Here is a 15,992-nt window from a genome sequence, read left to right on the forward strand (position 1 = left end):
CACACACACACACACATACACACAGTGCAGCTAAAATCCTTGGGACAGGCAGTTGGTACGTTGTAACATCTGAGCTGAGTATTGACAGGAAGGAAATCTAGAGTACTCCTAGGTTGCTGGCTTAAGCAGTTGGGTCAACGAGGGTATCATTCACAGAGCTATGGTAGCCAGTAGGATAGAACAGGGCTGAGTTATACATTTATTTTGGACATGTTGAGTGTTTAGTATTTGCAGGACATTTAAATGTGACCATTCATTTGATATTTGAACATGCTCAGGTGAGAAACCTGAGGAAGTTCTAGAGGTTTAGGAGTTAGCATTTAAAAGACAGAAGTGGGTACCTTCATTCAATCACCAGCAAGAGATGAAAAGCTGTACTACTGACTTATGTTTAACACATTTCTCCTTTTGATGAAGATACAAGTTTCATGACCTACCTTCTTCCACCAGGGTTTCTCTGGTCCTCTACTTGCCTTGGGCATTAGCACGACAAGGTGAAGTCAGTGAAGGATGGCAGACCAGAAGCCTGTAAAACATTAATACTTAAGGGTCAGGCAGAGGGAAGTGAGCCTACAAGGGACAGAGAAGGTGCAGCCAGGGTGGAATGAAGAAAATCAGAAGAGATTTGTCACGACACAAAGACAGAGCACAACTCAGGAAGGAAGCATTTGATGAGCTACTGTGAAATGACCAAGACTGGTAAGAATATATGCATACATATGAATTCAGATATATAGGTACATGTGATTCCTCAGGGAGTAAGAATATGATACCTCATGTAAGCACAAAATAAAGTAAGCAATGGTAATAGAAAGTAACAAAAATTATTAATAATACAAAGATAAATAAAAATAATAAAAACATTAAGAATATTGTAGAGGAGTGGGAAGGGTAAGCTGGGATGAAGAGAGTGGCATGGACATGTATACACTACCAAACGTAAAATAGATAGCTAGTGGGAAGTAGCCGCATAGCACAGGGAGATCAGGTCGGTGCTTTGTGACCACCTAGACGGGTGGGATAGGGAGACGCAACAGGGAGGGAATATGGGGATATATGTATACGTATAGCTGATTCACTTTGTTATACAGCAGAAACTAACACACCATTGTAAAGCAATTAAACTCCAATAAAGATTAAAAAAAAAAAGAAAGAAATACAAAATTATGCAGCACCCGAAAAAAAAAGAAAAAGAATATTGTATTGTGGAGTTCAAAGTATATGTGGAGTTAAAATAGTTGTATTTGTACCCTTTTTCTGGTAGTATGGTATGTTGCATTTATGGATGTTCAAATTTTCAAAAAACTTTGCTGAAGAGTTTTTGTTTTTGCTTTTCTGGTGTATGTGTGTGTATGTGAGAGAGAGAGAAGGGGGTGGGGGAGGAGGAGAGGAGAAGGAAGGAGAAGGGAGGGGAGATAATTTATGGGCAGATGCTAAAATGTTATAGAAATTCAAAGGAAAAGAAAGCCACGACTATTTAGAAAGAAGAACGAAGTTGGAAGACTTCCCAAGTCTCATCATTTATTACAAAATAACAACAATAATGGCAGTGCTATATTAGTACAAGATAAAAATGAAAAGACTGATGAAATAAAATGGGATAAATAAAATGGAATAAAAAGAGTCCAGAAACAGACTCTTATACATATGGTCACATGATTGATGGCAAAGGTGACAGATACTACAGTGAAGATGGAAAACCACTGTCTCTTCAAAAAATTATGCTAGATAAATTGGATATCCATATGGAAAATATATAGAGATTTTAAGTCCTATTTCATATTGCATGCAAAAACTCTAGGTAGAAAGTTAATCTAAACAGAAAAATTAAAACAATAAGCTTTTAGAAGACACCGCAGGAGATTATCTTTATGACCTTGACGGGAAATGAGATCTGTTTATACTGGACTATTTCAAATTTAGGAACTTCTTTCATCAGAAAAAAACAAAACAGCATAGAAAGAGTGAAAAGACAAGCAATAGAGTGGGAAAATATGTTTGCAATACATTTATCTACCAAGAACTCATAACCAGAATATATTAAAACTCCTAAAACTCCTATTTTTCTAGAAAAATTAGAAAAATGGCCAAGCAGCCACTTTACCAAAGAGGATCTCCAAATGACCCCAAAACATACGAAAAACAGCTCAATTTAATTATTAAGGAAATGCAAATTAAAATCATAATGAGGGGCTTCCCTGGTGGCACAGTGGTTGAGAGTCCGCCTGCCGATGCAGGGGACACGGGTTCGTGCCCCGGTCTGGGAAGACCCCACATGCCGCGGAGCGGCTGGGCCCGTGAGCCATGGCCGCTGAGCCTGCGCGTCCGGAGCCTGTGCTCCGCAACGGGAGAGGCCACAACAGTGAGAGGCCCGCGTACCGCAAAAAAAAAAAATCATAATGAGATACCATTACACATACACTAGGATGAAAACAACAAAAATAGCCAGTTTTGGCAGGGACGTGGAGGAGTTGGAACACTAATACACTGCTTATCCAATACAACCACTTCGGAGAAATCTTTGGTAATACGTATACTTAAACTGAAAAGTGCATACCCTATTACCCTCCTAAATACATGTTCAACACAATGCTTAGTATGTGTACCAAAGGGTACATAAGATCACTCACAGCAGCATTAACCCTAGTAGCCAAAACTGAAAACAGCCCAAGAGCCACATGTCTATCAACAGAAGAATGGATAAATAAATCATGGTATATTCATACAATGGGTAGTATCCAGAAATGAAGATGAAGTAACTATATCCAACAGAGGTCAATCTCAAATACAATGTGAACCAAAAGAAGTCAGGTATGAAAGAATATATTCTGTGTATTTCCATTTTTTATAAGTTGAAAATCAGCTAAAACTAAAATCTTATGAAAACTAAAATTGTGAAATATAGGGAATAATGACTGAGACTGGGCTTGAAGAAGGCTTCTGTGTTGCTGGTAATATCTGACATCCTGATCTGGGTACTGGTTTCATGAGTGTATTCATCTTGTACAAATTCATGATGCTGTCTACTTATGACCTGTGCATTTTTCTGAATAAGTACTTCCAATTAATTTTAAAAAAAGAAAAATACTGAGTTTGATGAACTTCCCTATGTAAAGGATAGTGAAAACCTTGACAACCAGCAATACTTACAGTCTGATTAGAGGAGATATGAAGTGGAGGTGTTAGGAGGTGACAAGGACCTATGATCTACAGCTGATTCATTTTGGCTTTCAGCCAAGGAACCCAGACGAGTGTTTTCATTAATTTATTCATGCATGAATTCAACAAGTACTTTCAAGCATGGACCCTGTGCCAACCACTGTGCCAGACTCTTGGGAATGTAACAGTGAACAAAAAAGAAGTAAAGGCTGCTTTCAAGGAGCCATGTGCATTGTACATTGTACTACATTAAATTATTGTGGGTGAATGAATGAATGAATATAATGAATATAACGGAATATTTGAGGCTTGGAAGTCTGGTTAATTGATAGACTTCTTTTTACTTACAATCTATAGGCATAACTATAGACTCCCTGAAACAAGATGTAAATGTCTAATTTTCCGCACTGGAATTGATTTTTTTTGATTCCTGATTCCCTTATAGGACTATAAGGTGCATGTCTACCTAATTATTTAAATTCTGTCTTGTTTTGTTCTTTATGGCATCTTCAATATATGAAATATTGAAACTTTTCTCTGGCAGAGAAAAATACAATTCAAACGAAATATCAAACAGAAGATCTCTGTATTCATCTCTCTTGCATAGAAATCTCAATTTTGAGATGAAAGAGTATAAAGTTGTGCTACATGAATACAAATACAGGTAATTACAATAAAGTTCTAGCCATCATTTTTTTACCATTATATTTTTACCTATTTCATTTGGAGGAAAACATATATTCCTATGTTTTCCAAGCTCATGACTATTTAAGAACTTCTTTGAAAGGTTTTTCCAGGGCATTCAAGAGAGTAATGTGTTAGCATTCGTTTATTAATACAGGAACAGTAATCTGCAAAGGTCTTGCTCAAAGGTTAAAGAAATACACAATGAGGATTCAGTAATTATCGTCATCATTATGCTTTGGGACTTACAAATTGTCCTACCATATTTATAGCACTTTTACCACCATTCTTTCATTTATTTCTTGCATGACACTGTGAGGAAGGTATTTCTATCTGTATTTTACACACACACATGAACACAGAGACAAAAACCTACCATTGAGAGATGTGATATGCCTGATCCAAGGTCACATAAATAAGTGGCACAGACAGCACTAGAATTTTCAGACTTTAAATTCAGGGTATTTTCTACTTACCCCATAGAGTAGAAATCTGTCACAAGTTGGGTTTTCTGGGGAGCAGACTCTGAAACCGTTAAAGGTGCAGCAATATTTATTGGGGTTGGGTATCCTTGGAATTAACACCTGTAGAAGGGAAGGGAAGGAATCAGGATTCAGCAGAGACCTGTGCAACAGACCCAACGATATCCTTAGCAAACCCACAGACAACTCTAGAACTAAAGTGGCCCAGGTTATCCCAAAATGAGTAGGCATTTATATCCCAACCTTGATCAGTCATTGGATGTGGGCCACCTAGGAAGGATGTGCAGTTGGATGAGGTTGACTCTCTACAGCTGATGCAGCTGTGGAAGGTACTACCAACTGAAGTCTGTTTGCTGACAGCATTCCTAGGAGTCAGGGCCACTAGTCCTCCTTGAAGGGCAAACTGAATAGCACATTTCCCTTTCATCACCAATCTTACCATGATCACCTACGTCAATCCACATTTTTCTGTTCTTCCTAACTTTCTAACAGGGATGCCCTGTTGCTTCCTAAATATTATGGAACTTGTCTGTAGAAACATGTCTATGGAACACAAAGTAATGTGGGTGGAAATCTAAGGAAATATGAACCCAACTTTATCATCTTGGCTCTTCCTTTTAAGCCAAAATTTACTAGAGGTAGAGAGAAAATCTCTCATTTAAGAACACAGCACAATATTGTAAATCTATACTTCAATTAAAAAAACAACAACACAGATAATGACTCTTTGTCAATCATCTCATGGTACAAGTTGACTGGATTGTCTAGATTTTGTTAGAGAGTGAGTTTTTATCCCAAAGAGTAGGGACAGTCAACTACGAAGGCATTCTAGAGGACTTAAATCCATGATCACAAGACAAAGTTATCTCCTCCCCTAAATTACCTGTGGCAGGTTTAGTAGTTAGTCTCAATTAATTTCATCTTCCCAAAACCTGTAGTTTCAACCTGTAGAACCTCTTTATCCAGCACGCTTCATATATTTTATACAGGAGAGGAATAACTTTCTTTTATTTATCTTAAAGCTCGTCTACAACTTCTGCTAGAAAACACTGTCAGCCATCATTATCATAAGCTTCACCATTAAAACAACTAATAGTTATTAACTTTTCTATATTATGACTTCACCTGTGATAACCTCATCCAGTTCTCAAAACAATATTATCATGTAATAAATATGGTAGAAAGACAACATATATTAGAATGATTTGGGACCTTTGGAAGTATGATACGGGCAGCTGGAAGACCTTGATTCACCCCAGGACAGACATTAGTCGTGTCTACCACCCCCCACTCCCGACCATTTTGCTTTTCCTATCCTTGGGTAAAAACTGCTTAGTGCATGTTATTTCACGTTGTGTTATGGATAGGTTGATAATATAGAAAACATGAACTCCAATGGGACCACTATGTTTAATAAGAATTTTGAGATTATGCCACCAGAGAGAAACTGGAATACAAGGAACATCAAATTACCTGCTATTAGGGAAAGGGAACGATCTCAAGTGATGAAATAGAAAAGGACACCATTATATACTAATGGAATAAAACCATTCTACCAGAAGTAATCATAAAGGAGGTTTTCCCCAAATAGTCCTGTGACTCCTGGTTAGTGTTCTTGAAGACTGGGTGATTTCTCTTTTACCTGATTCCTTCCCTGCTAATTGGGACACTAACTTTTCAAAAAGTACCTATTAAATCTAAATACTTGCCTTGTCTCTTTTTCCCCGACATCTGGGTAACCAAATTTTCTCAGAGGTATTGATATTGCTGATAATAAAACTATAACTGAATCCTTGTTATTCCTTGTTTTCTGGTTCTGCTGGGCAGAAAACCATTGCTACCTCGACCAGTTCACAAGAAACCCTGCGCGGAAGTCAGAAATGACTTTCATAATTAATAAAGGAAAGAAAAAAAATGTGTGGGGAGGCACTAACATTAACAGAGCACACTGTATGTGTCAGGCTCTCGGCCAGTTCTTTGCGTACATTGTCAGTTATCATAAAAACTCTGTGAGGATATGGGGAGGGGGAAGGGTGAGCTGTGACAAAGCGAGAGAGAGGCATGGACATGTATACACAAACAAATGTAAGGTAGATAGCTAGTGGGAAGCAGCCGCATAGCACAGGGATATCAGCTCGGTGCTTTGTGACCGCCTGGAGGGGTGGGATAAGGAAGGTGGGAGGGAGGGAGACGCAAGAGGGAAGAGATATGGGAACATATGTATAACTGATTCACTTTGTTATAAAGCAGAAACGAACACACCATTGTAAAGCAATTATACCCCAATAAAGATGTAAAAAAAAAACTCTGTGAAGAATGCATTGTCATTCTTATTTTCAGCTGAGGGAGCTGAGGCCTAAAGAAGCTGAATGACACAATCAATGAGGGAGTGGGTAGGGAGTAAGCACTTCCCTACTCCTGTCTCAAAACAAAAACAATGATTTTGCCCCACATTCTTCTGATCCCAAAACCATGATCTGCTGTTCCACATATGTAAGGGAGCAAGGATTCTGAAGCCAAATTTCATCACGTCTCTGGTACTCATTTTTTCCCAACGTTTCTCATTCACTCAAATTTCACATCATCAAAGGGCCCCTCTGTTCTTAAAGTACAGAGCCCCTAAATATCCACCTTTCTGCAACTGTCATTTCAGTGGTTTGAAATTTTCATTGCCTCAAAGGTCTCTTCCAGCTAAAGAGAGAACAATAACCCCAGCCTATAAGCCTGTATTAATAATTCAGTGTCAAAATGGAAAAAAATACATATATATACATATAAATATATTTGTGTACACACACACACACATATATACACACACATATAAATAATTCTTATTTTGGAAAATTCTAAGTCGCTTTCTCTTAAAGTATTGCTTCTGCTCCATTCTTTCCTCTCCCTCTGGGCCTCGAATTATGCTTATGTTTAATCCTTCCACTGTGTCCTCATGTCCCTTCTGGTTTTTTTCTGCATTTTCATCCTGTTGTCTGTGATTCAGACTACATATTTTCTTCTGACCTTTCTTCCACTTCTCTACTCTGCAAATATACTGTTATCTGTTGTGTTATTAATTTGAGATATTGTGGTTTTTAGCTATTCTTTTTTGTAGATCGATATTCTTTTTTGAACACATCAGTTTTCTATGAAAATTCTCCATCTTGTCATTCACTATCTTGAACATAGCAGTTATGGTTACTTTAAATTCATAACTCTTAATATCTGAGTTTCTTGTGGTCCTGTTATGTTTTCATCATCTTTGGTCAATTCTGTGCTGAGTGACCCAAGTTGTTTGTCTTTTTTACAACCAGTGATTTTTTTTATTTGATTTTTTATTTTCATTATGTGAACAATCCCAGAGGATCTTTGAGGCTCTGGATAATGTTATCTGCCCCCAGATATTTGCTTTTGCTTCTAGCAGGCAGTTTGAATTGGCACAAGTTATTTTAATACAGTTATGGATTCAGAGGGAGACTTCAGTATTTTATGAGGATTAATCTATTTCCAGTTCACCCTTACTATTAGAATGAGTTCACAATTAAGGCACTTTCCTGGCAGTCTAGTGGTTAAGACTCCACACTTCCAATGCAGCGGGCGCAGGTTCTATCCCTGGTTGGGGAACTAAGATCCCGCATACCCACAGCACGGCCAAAAAAAAAAACCCACAATTAAAAACCTGGAGTAGGGCTTCCCTGGTGGCGCAGTGGTTGAGAATCTGCCTGCTAATGCAGGGGACACGGGTTCGAGCCCTGGTCTGGGAAGATCCCGCATGCCGCGGAGCAACTAGGCCCGTGTGCCCCAACCACTGAGCCTCCGCGTCTGGAGCCTGTGCTCCGCAACAAGAGAGGCCGCGATAGTGAGAGGCCCGCGTACCGCGATGAAGAGTGGCCCCTGCTTGCCACAACTGGAGAAAGCCCTTGCACAGAAACGAAGACCCAACACAGCCAAAAGTAAAATAAAATAAAAAAATAAATAAAAGAAATGCATTTCCATTTAAAAAAAAAAACCTGGAGTATCTACCAAGGACCATCCGTTTGGTGGGCTTTGAACTACATTTTGTGGCCCCCAGCCCCATGAAACTCTCAAAGGTCCTACTTAGCTTTTCAGCCTTTCAGGTGCAGTTTAATTGGTCAATGCCTCAAAAAAATTAAAAAAAGGTGCTGAATGTCACTTTCACTTCTTTGAGTTCTTTGAGTTCCTTTTCTCTCTAGTGGCTTATCCCTTGATTTCTCCCTGCCTTAGTACTTCTCTAACATCTTTAAACAGATTTTTTGACGGTAGAGCTTTTCCGGTATTCTTAGTGGAACTCTTCATTTCAAACAAAAATATTGCTGGAAGTAGAAATCTCCACATATAAATCTGAATCTTTTTTATTTTGGAGGAATAAATCAGTATAACACTGTAGGTAAAAACACATTCCAGACTCGGACTGCCCCGGGCTTGCATCTGAGTACCACCATTTATTAACTGTGTCATGGAGCGAGTAACTTGAATTTTGTAAGCCTTTTTCTCTAACTATAAAGTGGGGAAATTAAGGTACCTTTCTGAAAGACTTGTTACGGGGATGAAATGGGACAGTGCGTATATAATGTTCAAATCAGTGTATGGTATATAGTTAGGGCTCAATAAACATTAGCTGTTATCACAGCTTGAATACTAATACTACTACTTACTGTTACCATTTCTTCCATTTTTTACTACCATGAAAAACATAAACATTTAAGTATCTGGCCATGCAGTACTTCATTTGCACTCTACAAGAACTCTGTAAGATAGATATTACTGTTTTGACTTACCACCACTTTCAATTTCAGGGAAACTGAGTCCTAGATCATCTAAGTAACTTAGTCAAGAGGTCACACAACTAATAAGTGGGAAATCTAACATTTACACACTAGTTCCTCTGAACCTAAATTGTGAATTGTTTTATAAAATTATTCATAGAGCAGTAACAATATTTAGAGTCTGTCTGGCTAAATGTCCTAGTTTATGTGACACATGTCATGTTTAGATTCACGACTAAAAGTTTATCTAATCTTATACCATAATTTTATAATGGGGGAAACCAAGGCTCAGAGGGGGAAAGGTGGTAGTCCAGTTCACATGGCTAGAAAGGGACAGAGTTGGAGACAGAAGAAGGTTCCAGACTTTTCTCTACTTCAGGTAGTTTCTTCTATGTCAAAAATATTTGCCTAACATTTGCTATGATGTCGACCTTGAAATATCATTAGTAATAGCAATACATTCTCTCACTTACAGGAGAAAAGCAGCAGAGAAGTCATCTTATCCGTAATGCTAATGCCCTATTACTATATTACACCAGCTTAAATATTTTATCATGAAATTTAAAACTTGAAGGTAGCATCATCTGCTCAGCCAGGAGGTAAAGTCAAGGTGGATATTTATGATGTGTTCGATTCAATTACCGGTTTATTGCGTGTGGTTTAGGTTATTATAAATCAATTCATGTGATATCAATTTCTCAATAGCCTGAGAGGTGTTTTTTTTGTTTTTGTTTTGGATGAGGCTGGGGTCAATTGCATGAAGTATGTAGTACTATCCACAGAGCAAATAACAACATCAAACTTTATTAGAGATGCCAACTGAAAATATTCTGTTCAGAGTTCCCTTTGGGTACTTAGATGTTAAAATAATATTGTGTTCTATATTGAACTTTGCTCAATCATTTACTAGAGAACAAGCATTGGGCACCAGAAATCCTAAGGAAGAGACTTCTTTATATAGATTAGTCACATGTTCACTCTTAGGCAACAGTTCTGGGCAGCGGGGAGGGCATGTGAAAACACGCCTGCTTCCATGGGAAACTTATGAACAGAGTTTGTGAAAGGGGCCACTTCCCAAAAGAATATTTTGTGTTGGGAGGGACAGGATAGCTGGGCATGAAAACAATAATCTCCCACACAGCTATTCTCTGCAACTCATCCTGTGCTGAGTCACCCTAGTTGCTAAGTAAGGAGGAAGAACCATGTAGCTTGAGGTTAGTGGAAACCTAGATAAAAGGAACATTTCTGGTCTTTAATTTAAAGGGTTTGGTCTTGATTCTGTTGCCGTTGTCTCCTTTCTTAAACCCTTTCCTCCTTTCCTCTCCTATTCAAACACATTTTCTAAGGGCACACGCCTGTAGAGTGAATCATTTTTAAAGCCTTCCAATTAAATCACCCCTTTTCTCCTGAATAGTGTTATTTTCCCAATTTCAACTTGCACCTAGTTTGTGCGTGAAACAAAAACATCCTGACTCCTGAATTTCAATCGCTCCTCCCTTCAGCATCCGCAGCAGCTTTAAATCATGGGCTAAAAATTTAGTGAAGACTGATTTTGCAGCCTTCATCCCTTCTCTCTGTTCTCTCCCACTTTACGTCCACACCTCACTTTTCAACATCTTCCAGAATTTCAACACTGTTGGAAACACCACACCCATCATCATACAGGGAACAGATTGGATGAACCAATTAACCCTAAGTTGAAGATTTAAAGTATTCATTCAAGGTAAGATTTGATTTTTAAAAGAAATCAGAAACTGCAAAGCTCATCTCCTGAGACTGAATAATTGACTTTTTTGGGTAGAGGTAGTTCTTTGAGGTGGATGATCCTTTTTAGTTCCCCTCAAATCATCTCTAATTTGCCTCCAGATAAGTGTGACTAAAGTCATACCAAAGAGGAAATTGTCATTTTCTCACCTATCAGCTGCACAAACAGTAAGCCCACTGTGTACTCTTGCCCTAAATATTTGGTGGAAAGAATATATTGCCTTTATTTTGGGAGAAGCAAGCCTTGTCCCAAAGGGCATGTATTTCTCAAGGTCAAAACTGGCAAGAGAATGAGCTGACACACTGACAAAATTAGACACTGATCTGTAAGGCCTTTCTAAAAAATACTAATAACAGCTCTATTGAGATATAATTCCTCTACCATACAAGTCACCCCAATTCAATGGTTTTTAGTACATTCACAGGGTTGTGCAATCATCGCTATAATCTCCTTAGAACTTTTTTTATCACCACATATAAAAACCTTGTACCCCTTAGCAGTCACTCCCCATTTCACAATCCATGAAAACTAGTCTCTGTTGACAAGTTCTAGAGATGATCTCTATGTGTCATATTTGTCCACTTACTTTGAAGGACCAGGAGAAGAGACTTCTGTGGGCACTCCAACAATGGCAGTCCTTGCTTTCTACAGGGCAGGACTGAGCACTGGTAGTTGGAACCATGGGTACACTGAATTGCTGGGTGGAGTGTGGTCACCCAGTGTGGCTATCCAAGGCCAGAGGGCAGCTCAGTGTCAGAGCTTAGCCCAGAATCCAGATGCCCCTAATTCCCAGTTCAAAGCTCTTCCTACCAACACAATGCTTTCTTTGGGATGCCTTTCACCCCAATCCAACACCAAATTCCTCCCCAACGTGCTGAACAATGCCTAATGTTTCTTTCCTAGAAAACCTCACCTTTCTTTGCACATGTAGAAAAGAGGCAGAAATGCACAACAGAGTGCAGTGAGTTACATACTGGGCCTCCATAGAAAAGTGGGAGGATAAACTAGCAATCCCGGGAAGGTCAAACACTCATTTCTGACTTCCCCCTTGATTGAGGCCTGCCCCTGAGGCAGGTGTGGGCTGAACAGTTTCCAGGAGTAATTGCTCTGTGCTTCAGTGACAGTATTCAATGTTTCTGTGACTTCATCCAGGTGGAAAAAACAGTCCTTATTGGTCTTTCTTTCTAAAAATTGCAGAGTAGCCTCTCAAATTCCGCAGGTCTGAAGCCAACATATGTACATAAGTAAAAGTTTAGGTCCTAGGGCAATGTTATAGAATGGTGATGGGCCTACATAGAGAAGTAGGACAGATCTGTCTTTTCCATTGGAATAACAGGAAGCTCTATGGTTACTTCCGCATTAAAAGTCTATTTTGTATGATTCCTTGAATGTATCTTGCCTGAGACAGAAGAGTATAGTAGAAAGGCATGATCTTGTGTATATCAAACAACAACAAAAAATCTGTTTCAACCATGGTGGCCTTGGAAAAATTATTCCTTCTATATAAGCTGACTTCCTCTTCTGATGACATTATGCATTATAAACTGCTTTGTTTTGAAGAGTAGATAATAAAAGGTATGTAGAGTTGTGTAACCATGCCTGTAACATAATAAGTAGCCATCGTTATGGTCATTGAGTCCCCATCCCCCCATGATCTATCCTCACATTCTCTTTCCTCAATCGCGTTCACAAAGGGACTGAAAACTTTATGTCAACTAGGTAATGGTTAAAAGGAGGTTAATATCTACCCCTCTCAATTACATTTATGATCTCCCAGGGACAAGTGAAAGACATAAATGAGGTGTTTATCCAATGGTGGAATTGCAGCTATCAATCTACCACTGGAGAAGCTATTATAGAGAAATATAATGTCCCCTGAAATCACTATACCAAAAAGAATGCCTCCTTATTTGATGTGTAAGAACTACACCAAAGACATATGGTAAATATGTTTGTTTCAGATGTCAGCTCTGGTGTGGGAGACTCCGTGATGGGCCTTCATAATGACAAAGTTCCTACATCTTTATTGGTTAGGAGTTATAGGCAGGCTCTAGGTAAGTCATTTAACTTTGTTGGTCTCAGTTTCTCTGACTGTCAAAGCAGTTTAACAAGCTCTTTCCCCAAATAAGTGAGGATGTGTAACTCTCTGTCAAGTTCAGAGTACTGGATGCCAGGACTCAGTCAAAAGATAGGACATATAGGCTGCAGGATATTGAGGAAAACACACAATGTTACCAACAAAGGTTGGAGAAATTTTCCAAGGCTGGAAGTATATTTGATGGGCTGAGACACTTCCTATATGTAAGAAATGAACTGCTAGGGACACTAAACTGTCATAAGAACTATGTCCTGCCTGCTCATCTCAAAGAGTTGTTCTGCAATTCAAAAGAGATAATCTGTGTGAAGATAATTTGAATGTCAGTAGTAGTATTATTACTGCAACTTTAAGAGAAAATTTTCTTTTTATACCAGAGAAAAAAAATGCCCTCACCATGGAAGTATAAATCAGATTTCACAACTATTTGATATATTCAGAATTTAAAGTTAATAAAAAGGCAAACTAACTAGTTATTATATGTTTACTGGTCAGCAATTTTGGGAATAGGCAGAGAACACTGTGCTTAGAGATGGGTCCTATGCTGGAGGCATGACTATCCCACTTAGCCACTCTGACTATATGACCACAGGCAAGTAGTGTAACCTTAGTTGTATCATTTGGAAAAAAAAAAAAAAAAAAGGATAATTATGCCTGTCTTCGTAATATCATTGGAGTCTTGCTAGGATTAAATTAGAGATTGCAATGTGAAAGCACTTTGCAAATGGAAATATGCTGTGTAAATAAAAGGTAAAACTTAAAACGTAACCTCTTCTAAATTCACCAGAAATTTTTGCTCTGGTGTTGCGTACTGCATCCTTCTCATAAATGTGCCCCATGTCCATCCCCAAGCATTTACACACACACACATACACACACACACACGCACACACACGCACTCACGCAGGCGCACATGCACACCTCAATCTGTCTATAAAGCCAGATCAGTCCCCAAGACAAGTGGATGAAGCACACAAGCGGGCTGGACCTAATGCATTTGATCCATTGGTATGGAGCACACACAAGGAGCTTTGTCTTTCTTCTAGAATTTAATAAGCTCCTGTGAGCAGACCTGGGATGGGGTACTCTGTCCCCCAAATGGCAGCAGCCTGTCTGGATGACTTCACCCCCTGAGGGTATGACTGTACTGAGAGCATCAAGGGAATTTCAGAAGCATTGCTTCCTTTTCTATTATCTCTTTTTTCTTATTATTAAGAACAGGCTCTCCTCAGCTGACATTCCGCAGTAGGAGGAAGACAAGGGACATCCAGAGGCTCATAGCCAAGTGTTTGACTGGAACACTGATACTGAATGTGTCTGCTGGGAGCCGCCACGCCCAAATTACTCACTCCCCCACCCTTTTGGCATATGGGCATTTTGCACTGAAATCCAAGTTGGCACCTTGATTTATCCTTAATAACCTACCTTATGACAACATTTAGGGCTGTATTTAAGAGTTTCAGATATAACAATAATAAATTGCAGCAAAAATTTCCCCAAGTTTATCAGGTTTTATTTATTTTGTTTTACTTGGTATTATTAACATGGGCAAATTTTGAACCAGGCAGAAAAAACAGGGACTTGGTCCTTCAGTTGATTAGGGCTTAATTTCATTTTTATTTTATTTGTGTGATTTTTAATTTGCACAATTAACGCATGCAAGATAAAAAGGCAAAGAAAAAAGTGGAAGCTTTCCCTATTATACTACCATTTAAGATATTAGAAGTTTTATATATATGTATGAAACAAGGACAACTTATGTAAGAAATTACAATTAAAGTTAGAAGTAAAATAAAGCATAATTGGAATTAGAACCAGATAGGGAAAAAACAGTCCTTAGTAGGTCAGGTCAGTTTTAGTAAGAATGTGCATTCTGGGGCTTCCCTGGTAGCACAGTGGTTGAGAGTCCGCCTGCCGATGCAGGGGACACGGGCTCGTGACCCGGTCAGGGAAGATCCCACATGCTGCGGAGCGGCTGGGCCCGTGAGCCATGGCCGCTGAGCCTGCGCGTCCGGAGCCTGCGCTCCGCAGCGGGAAAGGCCACAGCAGTGAGAGGCCTATGTACCGACCCCCCAGCAAAAAAAAAGAATGTGCACTCTGACCAATTAGTATAAAAGGAGTTTTCAACCAAATTACTAATTAGATTTTTATGAATAACTAACAATAGGTAAAGTGGAAAGGTGCAAAACGTGTAATAGAATATAGATAAAGAAAGGTCTGTTATTTCTTCTCAGGCATCTAGAGCAAATGCCTAGACAAAAGTAAATTATGATATTTCTTCTTAGATCTATCTAATGTTCATTGCATCATTAATAAAGTTCATTTCATTTAGGTGTTTTTATCTACATATTTTATCTTTGGTTTAAATATTAGAAATGTGGTCCTTTTTGGCAATATCACAAGCTTCAACAAGATCCAGAAATAATGTCTCCTTTTTTCTCATTTTCGAAGGTTAGGTGCGCAGGGGGTATCAATCATCTTTTCAAACCTAACCTCAAAATCCATGTTCAAGGTGAATGCTCTATGGGTCATTCCACTTTTATGAACTAATTGATCTGTTATAAATCAATTTCTTTCCCTACAAGGGACTGATCAGATAACAGATTTTTATCAATACTTGGTTTACATATCAGGTTCAGGCTTATTTTTTCTTGTCTCCATTTATATTCTGAAACAAGTGTGATAGTTAATAGGATTTCCTTGATTTTTAATTGAATAAATTTGATGTATAACATGAAGTAAAGTTAAGGTGTACATTGTATCATTTTGATACATTTATATACATACAGTATATATGTCTATATTATAATATGACTGCCGTAGTGATATTTATCACATTACAAAATTGTAGTACAATAGTGTTGCCTATACTCACTATACTATGCATTCGATCTCCATGGCTTATTTATTACTAATTGCAGGTTTGTACCTTTAAACACCATCAATCTTTCCCCCCATCGCCCATCCCCGGCAACCATTTTACTGTTCTTTTATGAGTTTTTAAATTCTACATACAGGTGATATGATAT

At 38.5% G+C, this 15,992-nt stretch overlaps 1 long non-coding RNA gene across 1 annotated transcript in view; it reads right to left on the reverse strand.

The window, feature by feature from the left end:
- LOC307184724 overlaps window positions 1-15,992 on the reverse strand; it is a 565,756-nt gene that overhangs the window by 392,420 nt on the left and 157,344 nt on the right. The window contains exons 2-3 of the long non-coding RNA XR_013827813.1: window positions 4,320-4,427; window positions 438-526 (exon numbers count right to left, since the gene is read on the reverse strand). This is a non-coding gene — a long non-coding RNA (uncharacterized lncRNA). The remainder of the gene's footprint in view (window positions 1-437; window positions 527-4,319; window positions 4,428-15,992) is intronic.

The sequence above is a fragment of the Stenella coeruleoalba genome (assembly GCF_951394435.1).
Source record: "Stenella coeruleoalba genome assembly, chromosome: 3".
Classification (NCBI taxonomy): domain Eukaryota; kingdom Metazoa; phylum Chordata; class Mammalia; order Artiodactyla; family Delphinidae; genus Stenella; species Stenella coeruleoalba.